Below are 9882 nucleotides of genomic sequence, written 5' to 3'. Positions count from 1 at the left end.
AAATGTCAACTGAAGTTGGGCGTAGGCGCAGATCGGCCTGCGCCCGGGCGCTAAGTGCCTAGCGCTCGAAATCTACTCCTCTTATGGCGCTAACGGCTGGCGAACGCAACTGAATTTCTAGGCCATTGAGTCCATAAATGGACCAGCAAAGTCGATGTGTACCCTTTGCCATGGAGATGAGGGCCACTCCCATGGATGTAGAGGGGCTTGTGGTGGGGCGTTTTGGACCTTCTGGCATCCTAGGCAGCTCTTGGTCATTTCTTCGATGTCTCCATCGATACCTGGCCACCACACAAACGCTCTGGCTAGGTTCTTCATTTTCACTCCACCCAGATGCCCCTCGTGAAGCTCCTTTAGCACTTTATCCTGGAGTTTGGGTGGAATCACCACTCTGGATCCACACATCAAGGTTCCTCGGCACACTGACAGCTGTTCTCTTCTTTGCGAGAATGCTGGCAACAGTGGTTCGCCATGTGCTGGCCATCCCTTCACCGTTAAATCGTAGACTCGTGAGAGAGTCAGGTCATTTCTTGTTTCATTTTCTATGGCAGAATTTGTTACTGGTAGACATTCCACTATGGTTGAGTGGAACATCTCCACTGGGTCCACTGTAGGTGCCTCTTCTACCGTTGGCAACGGTAGGCGCGATAAATCATCAGCATTCCCATGCTGTTTTGATCCTTTGTATTCTATGTCATATTGGTGTGCCCCTAGGAAAAGGGACCACCTCTGTAGCCTTTGTGCTGTCATAATGGGAACACCCTTTTTATGGTTGAATATGGAGACGAGGGGTTGATGGTCAGTCAACAAGGTAAATTTTTGTCCGTGTAGGTAATGGTTGAATTTCTTCACTCCCCATACCAGGCTAAGTGCTTCCCTGTCGATCTGGGCATAGTTATGCTCAGCTGAGTTCAATGAGCGTGACGCAAAAGCTATCGGCCGCTCCGAGCCATCAGGGAATCTATGCGATAATACCGCTCCTACGCTGTAAGGGGATGCATCGCACGCCAGTCTGATTGGCAGTGATGGGTTGTAATGAGCCAAAACTTCCTTGGACGTGATCAAGCCTTTGCACTTATGGAAGGCACGTTTACAGTCTTCGCTCCATTTCCAAATTACTCTCGTTTGTAGCAGTTCGTTAAGAGGGTGCAGAAGAATTGACAAGTTCGGTAAAAATTTATGATAGTAATTTATCAATCCCAGGAACGACCTTAATTGTGAGACTTTTTCAGGTGCTGGGGCTTTTATGACCGCTTCAATTTTTTCAGGTGACTTATGCAACCCTTCCTCGTTAATTATGTGGCCACAATATGATATTTGTTTCTGGAAAAATTCGCACTTGGGGCGATTTGCTCGTAGGCCCCGTTCTCTCAGCCTAGTGAGCACCTGCTCCAAATTGGCAAGGTGCTTGTTGTCGTTTTCTCCTGTTACAAGGATGTCGTCTAGGTAGTATTGAGTCCCCGGAATCCCTTGGAGGACTTGCTCCATAGCTCTTTGCCAGATAGCTGGAGCTGATGCTACTCCGAAAACCAGTCGATTGTACTGGTACAGGCCTTTGTGTGTATTTATCGTGAGATACTTTTTAGAGGCCTCTTCAACCTCCATCTGTAGATATGCCTGAGCCAAGTCAATTTTGGTGAAACGTTTTCCTCCGGATAGTGAGGCGAAAATATCTTCTATCCTCGGAAGAGGATACTGTACCATGTGAAGGACCGGGTTTACAGTCACCTTGAAGTCCCCACAGATGCGAATTTTTCTCTGTTCTTCAGATTTATCATTATTCAACGTTTTCTTCATGACCAGGACGATGGGTGTTGCCCACTTGCTCCAATCCATCTTGGATAATACGCCTGCCTTTTCCAAATTCTCCAGCTCTGCCTCGACTGCTGGACGAATTGCGTATGGCACCGTCCTTGCCTTAAAAAAGTTGGGAATTGCTGCATGTTCCACTTTTATTGAGGCGGTGATGCCTTTCAAGGTTCCTAGTTCCTGTTGAAACACTTCCTTGGCGTTGGCCAAGATGTCTTTTAATCGTTCAGGTATGACGTCATCATCATTTTTTTTCTTACTGGTCACCGTCAGTGCCTGAATGGAGTGCCAGTCTAAACGTATTTTCCTGATCCATTCACGTCCCAACAGCGGTGGACCACCATCTTGCAGAACGTATAAATACAACTTCTGTATTTCCTTGCCGTTGTATACAACAGGCACCTTTATTTTCCCTTTGGGGTGTACTTTCTGCCCCGTATATGTTTTCAAGATAATGGATGTGTCTTTCAAAGGTATATGCGGAAATAGCCGCTCGTAATCCCATCGATTTATGACGGTCAGAGCTGATCCTGTATCTAGCTCCATTTTAACTGGGGACCCCGCTATCGTGAGGGTAACCCAAATGGTCTGGTAATCTTCTTTGGCAATTACATTATGTAATTTGAGACAGCTTAGTCTTTTGTTTCCGAAGTCGCTATCGCTCTTCTGGTCTTCGGAGCTACTGTCCATCATCATTTGTACCTTTTTGTACTTTTCCTTATTGATTTTTTTCCTGTCCGTGGATTATTTGTGTCCAAATCGGCATACACGTGCAATGTGTCCAATCTTTCCGCATTGCCTGCATGCTTTCACAGAATCACAGAAACCCCACAGTGCAGATAGAGGCCATTTCGGCCCATCGAGCCTGCACCGACACATATCCCACCCGATCCCTGTAACCCCCCATATTTAATCCCCCTAACACTAAGGGTCAATTTATCATAGCCAATCAACCTAACCTGCACATCTTTGGACTGTGGGAGGAAACCGGAGCACCCGGAGAAAACCCACGCAAACACGGGGAGAATGTGCAAACTCCACACAGACAGTCACCCGAGGCCGGATTCGAACCCAGGTCCCTGGCGCTGTGAGGCAACAGTGCTAACCACTATGCCACCGTGCCGCCCCTTTGTCCTTGAACCAGCAGTCCCTCTGGTCATGGGTGGATCTGCCGCAGCGATAACATCTATCGAAACCCTGTGTCATTTCATGGGTGCCGAAGTCCTGTGACTTTTGCTGTATCTCTGCAGCTCCTCTTGCGGCTGCTTCGTATGATACAGCCATACTGAAAGCCTTGTCCAGTGTCAAATCTGTTGTGTATGTAATATGTGTGCTACTTTAAACCTATGGACAGGACTGCACTACTTGTAGGGCGTAGTGATACGCAGTACCACTCCTGGCCATAGGGGTATAAATAGTACTGTGGGTACTGATCTCCCCTCAGTTCCCGCCTGTGGGCATGAAATAAAGACTTACGTATAGTCCCTACCTCCAACCAGTAAAGACCTGTTTTTATTGTTACTCATTAGTCTGTGTCTTAATTAACTAAATAATTCACAGACTTAACACTGGCGACGAGTCAGGTTCTTACCCTGCGGCAGTTATTCCACGGTGGCTTCGTCCACAGACAGGACGTTGAAGAGAGGTTTCAAACCGCACCACCCCACTGGAAGCGACAGGCATTAGGACCCTGAAGCCTCCATCAGCGACTGAAAACTGGAGGACAGAAGACATCCTGCAGCTTCTTTTTCAACCTCGGTGGTGGGTAAGCCAAGCAGCGTTGGCTGCAAAGACAGGGCTGGGGGAGTCGGAGGTACAAGGGCGATCGCGATCGGGAGATAAGGGCCATCGATCGCAATCCCTGATAAGGGCCGCACTCGGGCTGAAAGGCGCAGCGTCGGCAGACACTGAAGGCGCGAGAGCCGCGGTGAAAAGCGCGGGCCATCGATCGCGGCGGAGATAAGGGCCGCACTCGGGGCTGAAGGGAGACGGCGTCGGGGGACGGGTGAAGACCGCCAAGCGCGGGAAAACCACCATTTTGTGGGCGGAGGACGACGGCAAGAGCGGGAAGCCGCCATCTTTGATAACAAGTAAAGAAAATAAAATCTGAGAAATTGCAAATCTACAATGCCTAAACACGGGAATATTAGCACCTTTGATAGTGACCTCGAAGATTGGGCCATATATGTTGAAAGAGTAAAAAATTATTGTAAGGCCAATAAAATTCGTGACCAAGATAAAGCTCTAACATTATTAAATTTAATGGGTGCGAAGACATACGGGCAATTGAAACACCTGTTATCACCAGATGAACCGGCGGATAAGACGTTCGATGAGATTGTTACTGTCCTGAAAGATCATCTAAACCCCACGCCGCTGATGCTAGCGGAACGATTTAAATTTTACGACAGAAGGCAGCTACAGCATGAAAGCAATGCTGAATATTTGCTGGAATTGCGTAAATTAGCGAAATATTGCCAGTTTGGAACGGGACTGACAGATGCACTACGAGTCAAATTTGTTTGTGGTTTATTTAAACAGGATACACAAAAGCGACTGCTCGAGGAGAATGAGCTGACGCTTGAGAAGGCGGTCACTATGGCAGCAGCACACGAAGCCGCAGCGAGAGGCACGGCAGTAATGCAGCTACGGTCACCGGAGCTCAGTGCACACAAATTGGGTGTAAGTTCTGGCAAATGTTATCGTTGTGGAAAGACAACGCATGATCAGAACCAGTGTTGGTTTAAAAACCAAGAATGTAGAACTTGTGGTAGGCTTGGACACATAGCTAGAGTATGCAGGTCAGGGAAGAAGACCAGCAACAAGAAGTCACTGCAAGGAAAATATGCAAAAGTACACAAGGTGGCCGAACAGGAGTCCGATTCAGACGCTAGCAGTAATGAACTGGCTGGCTTAAGCAGTATTGAACTGGCTAGCTTAAGGGTACTCAACGTTGGTAAGGGTGCAGACCTCCAGACAATTTGGGTCACTCTTCAGATAGAAGGAGTCCAAGTAAAACTGGAATTGGACACTGGATCGGCATTGACGGTCATAAATAAGAAAGATTATGGAAGGTTATTCCAACATATTCCCCTACAGGATACAGAGCTCATATTGAAAACATACACGGGGCAAAGAGTGTACCCCATCGGGAAAATTGAGGTCACAGTGGTCCACAAGGGCGAAGAAAGTCAAATAATGGACTTATATGTGCTATCTGAAGGAGGTCCTCCACTACTAGGACGGGAGTGGATTAGGAAAATGAATATCGACTGGCATTTCCTCCAAACAATAACGAGTGAGAACTCGGTGAACATAATCAACCCAGACTCTGGAACGGATGATGGTAAGACCAACCCGTGTGCAAAAGACAAAGTTTCAGCACAGAATTCCACTGAGATAGAGAATTCTGAGTCTGTCCAGTCTACTGACATGCACATTTCTGAGGGACACCGGGCTCGAACTCAACTCCATTTCAAACTGCAACAGCAATTAGAACAAATGATTCGCCGTTTTGAGCAAGAGATGAATGCGACGAAAGAGTTCTTTGATATAGAGTGGGAACATCTGGAAAGACAACAGAAGCAGCTGCTGGAGCAAATGGAGCAGGAGCACACAAAACGTCTGATGTCAGAGGAGTTAACGGTCAGCCAACTCCTGCATATGCTGAAGGACAGGACTCTGAAATGGGAAAAACTTGAACACGAACTTCAATATTCAAACGAAAGGGGTTCGGAGCTCTCAAAGGTTATTGGAAGAGCTGAGGTGGCAACACAGACTGAGATGACTGCAACAGAGCAGCCCTTGGATGCCAAAAGTACGCTGACTCACGTCAACGTAGAACAACAGACCGCTGAAACAGCTGCTCCGGTAGAGGGATTGAATAGTCCGATCAATCAATCTCCAAAAGAAGTTGAAGTAGTAAAATCTCAAATGAGGTCATTAGTAAACGACTTGCTGAAAGCCCAGAAAAAGCTGGATGAAGAGGTACGCATGAAGAAGTCTCTTCAGGAAAGATGTCTGGACTTGGAACAAAAGCTGGCTAACGCCCAGCTGGGTATGGAGGAAATAGAAGACCCTCTCGCTGGCCTAGATCAGGACAACACCGAATATTACCATGACCTACTGAGTGACACTGAATATTATAGTGACCTGGTCTGCCCAGCTTGTGATGAAAACTCCCAAAGTGCAGAAATCAGGATGAATCACTTAAAGTCTAAGGAACATAGGGAGATGGTGGCGCTACAGCTGGCAGCTGACAGGGGAGCCCAGAGAGTCTCTAAGAAGCAGAAAAGGAAAAGACGAAGCAGAAGATGATAACCATCTGAACCATTATCACCCCTACCAGATCACACACGTGGTCCCTCTGAACGGAGCCAAATCAGTTCAGAAGTTCAAGCTGTTAAATCCATGGAAGGACTATTGAATGAGTCACTCCAGCAACGTGAACCGACTACACCACAGAGACTGAATCTGTGAACTATTTTCCGCAGAGATTGAATCTGTGAACTGTTTTCCGCAGAGACTGAATCTGTGATCTGTTTTGACATGAAGTTATCTATGTATCTATGTTATTCTGTTATGTAAACCTGAAGTTATATATGTATATATGTTATTACGTTATGTTAAATGGGGAGATGACTGTAAAGCTAAGAAGGGAGGAATGTTGTGTATGTAATATGTGTGCTACTTTAAACCTATGGACAGGACTGCACTACTTGTAGGGCGTAGTGATACGCAGTACCACTCCTGGCCATAGGGGTATAAATAGTACTGTGGGTCCTGAAATATGCCCTGAATTCAGAAATCTGACTGACAACCAAAAACTCCCATTCCTACTGGGGGAGGAGAGAAGCTGTGTAACACTGGCGGCACACTATGTTACAGCTTGCCATGAACAGAGGGACAACCAGTAAACTAAGACAAGAGTATATATAAACAAGGCGAATGTATATCTATAAACTCAGGGATATACCTGTTTATACACTGTATGAATGGAACCGCGTTTATGTGTTCAACCATAAATGTATTTTGATGCTTTGGCAACATAAGATGTACCTTATCATGCCAATAAAGCGATTTGTATTGTATTGTATTGTACTGATCTCCCCTCAGTTCCCGCCTGTGGGCATGAAGTAAAGACCTACGTATAGTCCCTACCTCCAACCAGTAAAGACCTGTTTTTATTGTTACTCATTGGTCTGTGTCTTAATTAACTAAATAATTCACAGACTTAACAAAATCTTTCTCAGAAAGTAGCCTTTTCTGTGTTCCTTCACTTAGGAGAGCGCAGACGAATTTGTCTCGAAGAGAATCTGCCAGTCCTGCCCCGAATTGGCAGTGCTTTGACAGCTTCCTTAATTCAGTGAGGTAATCAGCGTTACTTTCATTCTTGTGCTGATTCCTCTTGAAGAATTTGAATCGTTCTGCTATCAGCAGCGGTGTTGGGTTTATGTGCTCCTGTAGGGTATCAACAATCTCCTTAAAATTCTTGTCCTTTGGTTTGGCTAGAGTGATTAAGTTTCGTAACAGCCCGTATGTCCTTGTGCCCATTAGATTTAGAAGTACTGATGCCTTTTTATCATCTTCTATTTCATTTGCTGTGCAATATACCTCCACTCTTTCCACATATGTGGTCCAATCCTTTATATCGCTATCGAAAGCATTAATATTGCCAGCCTTAGGAATCCTGAAAAAAAAATGGCGCCTCCCGCGCTTTCCTTTCTTCCCTGCAGAAAAAAATGACGCTTCCCGCGCTTTCCCGCCGCTGCTGCTGACAACGCTGTTCTCCGCGGTTTTTATTTACATAGTTTTTTTTTCAATAGGTGGAGACTCGTTCCCGCCGGACTCTCTGGGACTTTTCCCTCCCTTGGTCCGAACGCCGACGTGCTTTGCAGCGCCGGCCGTCTCCCGAGTGCTTCCCCCCTCTGTCTCTGTTTACCTCCGCCTTCGCTGTTCGGCTCCGCTGCAGAGCCAGCCGATGGAGCCCCAGCCCGCCGCCCAGGAAGGACCACTGCAGTACTTGCCACCAGCTCGGCCAGCTGGTGAAACCACAGCCTTTCCCTTTTCTCTTTTCTTTCTTGTTTTTCTTCGACTTTCGTCTGAGAATCGATCTCCTTGAGGTGCTGCCGAATTGCAGGTAAGTCCGTTTCCAATTCGTCGCCACTGTTGTATCCGTGTGTTAATGGAGACACGGAATGCAGGAGTAGGTTTCACAGGTGTTTACTGAACAAAGTCTGGAGGTGAACTAACAGATACAAGACACTATAAAGGCTTATATAGCCTGAGTGGCCATTACCGGCATTACAGTATACAGGGGCTCTTAAAGGCACATACACCACACCTTCCTCCCCCCTCCCCCTCCCCCCTCCCTCCTCCCCCTCTCTCCTTCCTTCCCCTCCCCCTCCCCTCCCCCCTCCCCCTCCCCCTCTCCCCCCTCCCCCTCCCCCCCTCTCCCCCTCCCCTCCCTTCCCCCCAGTCGCGCTCTCTCTTCCTCCCCTTCCCCCCAGTCGCGCTCTCTCTTCCCCCCAGTCGCGCTCTCTCTTCCCCCCAGTCGCGCTCTTTCTTCCCCCAGTCACTCTCTCTCTTCCCCCCAGTCGCGCTCTCTCTCTCTCTCTCTTCCAACAACAACATACCCTCAAAAATCCCTCGGCACCGCCGGGCACTTCAGCTAGTATTAAATAAACTAATCAAACTCAAAGAGGATAAAACCCCTGGTCCGGATGGATTGCATCCACGTATTTTAAAAGAATCTAGGGAAGAGATAGCAGAGGCATTACTACACATATTTAATCATTCGTTAGAAAAAGGTGTAGTGCCAGATGACTGGCGGATAGCTAATGTAATACCTATATTTAAGAAGGGGGATAGAACATGTCCAGTCAGCTTAATATTGGTGGTAGGAAAAATAATGGAATCCCTACTAAAGGAGAAAATGGAAGAACATCTAGAAATCAAAAACATAGTAATGAATAGTCAGCATGGATTTCAAAAGGGAAAGTCTTGCTTGACCAACCTTATTGAATTTTTTGAAGAGGTAACAGAGAGTAGACAGGGTAATGCAGTAGACGTAATTTATCTAGATTTTCAAAAGGCCTTCGATAAGGTACCCCATAATAGACTGATGAATAAAGTCAGAGAATGCAGAGTCAGGGGACAAGTAGCAGAATGGATAGCGAGCTGGCTTCAAGGCAGAAAGCAGAGAGTAGTGTTAAAGGGTAGCTATTCACAGTGGCAGAAGGTGGGAAGTGGTGTTCCACAAGGATCAGTGCTGGGACCACTGCTGTTCACAATTTACATTAACGATTTAGACTTTGGAATCAAAAACACAATTTCTAAATTTGTGGATGACACCAAATGGGGGAGATAGTCAATACTGAGGAGGACTGCTACAAATTACAGGAGGACATTAATAAACTTGCAGAATAGGCATATAATTGGCAAATGAAGTTCAACACAGATAAATATGAGGTTTTACATTTTGGTAGGAAGAATAGGGAGGTTACTTATCACTTGGAGGGTGCGAGTCTGGGTGGGGTAGAGGAACAAAGGGATCTCGGAGTAGAAATACACAAATCACTAAAAGTTGCGACACAGGTTAGCAAGGCCATAAAAAAAGCAAACCATGCACTAGGGTTTATTTCTAGAGGTATAGAATTGAAAAGTAGGGAAGTTGTGCAAAACCTGTATCGAACCTTGGTTAGACTACACTTCGAGTACAGCGTACAGCATACAGTTCTGGTCGCCATATTATAAAAAGGATATAGAGGCACTGGAGAGGGTGCAGAGAAGATTTACAAGGATGTTACCAGAAATGCGAGGGTATACATATCAGGAAAGGATGAATAGGGTGGGTCTCTTTTCTCTTGAAAAAAGAAGGCTGAGGGGTGACCTAATAGAGGTCTTTAAAATTATGAAAGGTTTTGATAGAGGATACAGAGAGAATGTTTCCACTTGTGGGGAAGAGCTAGAGGCCATCAATATAAGATGGTTACCAAGAAATCCAATAAGGAATTCAGAAGTTTTCAAAGAGTGGTGAGAATATGGAACTCGCCACCACAGGGAGTGGTTGAA

This window comes from Somniosus microcephalus, chromosome 8 (assembly GCF_052327205.1).
Source record: "Somniosus microcephalus isolate GS21.2 chromosome 8, FLI_Smic_1.0, whole genome shotgun sequence".
In the NCBI taxonomy this organism is placed as follows: domain Eukaryota; kingdom Metazoa; phylum Chordata; class Chondrichthyes; order Squaliformes; family Somniosidae; genus Somniosus; species Somniosus microcephalus.
The sequence above is the reverse complement of the archived record's forward strand: the minus strand, read 5'-3'. Positions refer to the sequence as shown.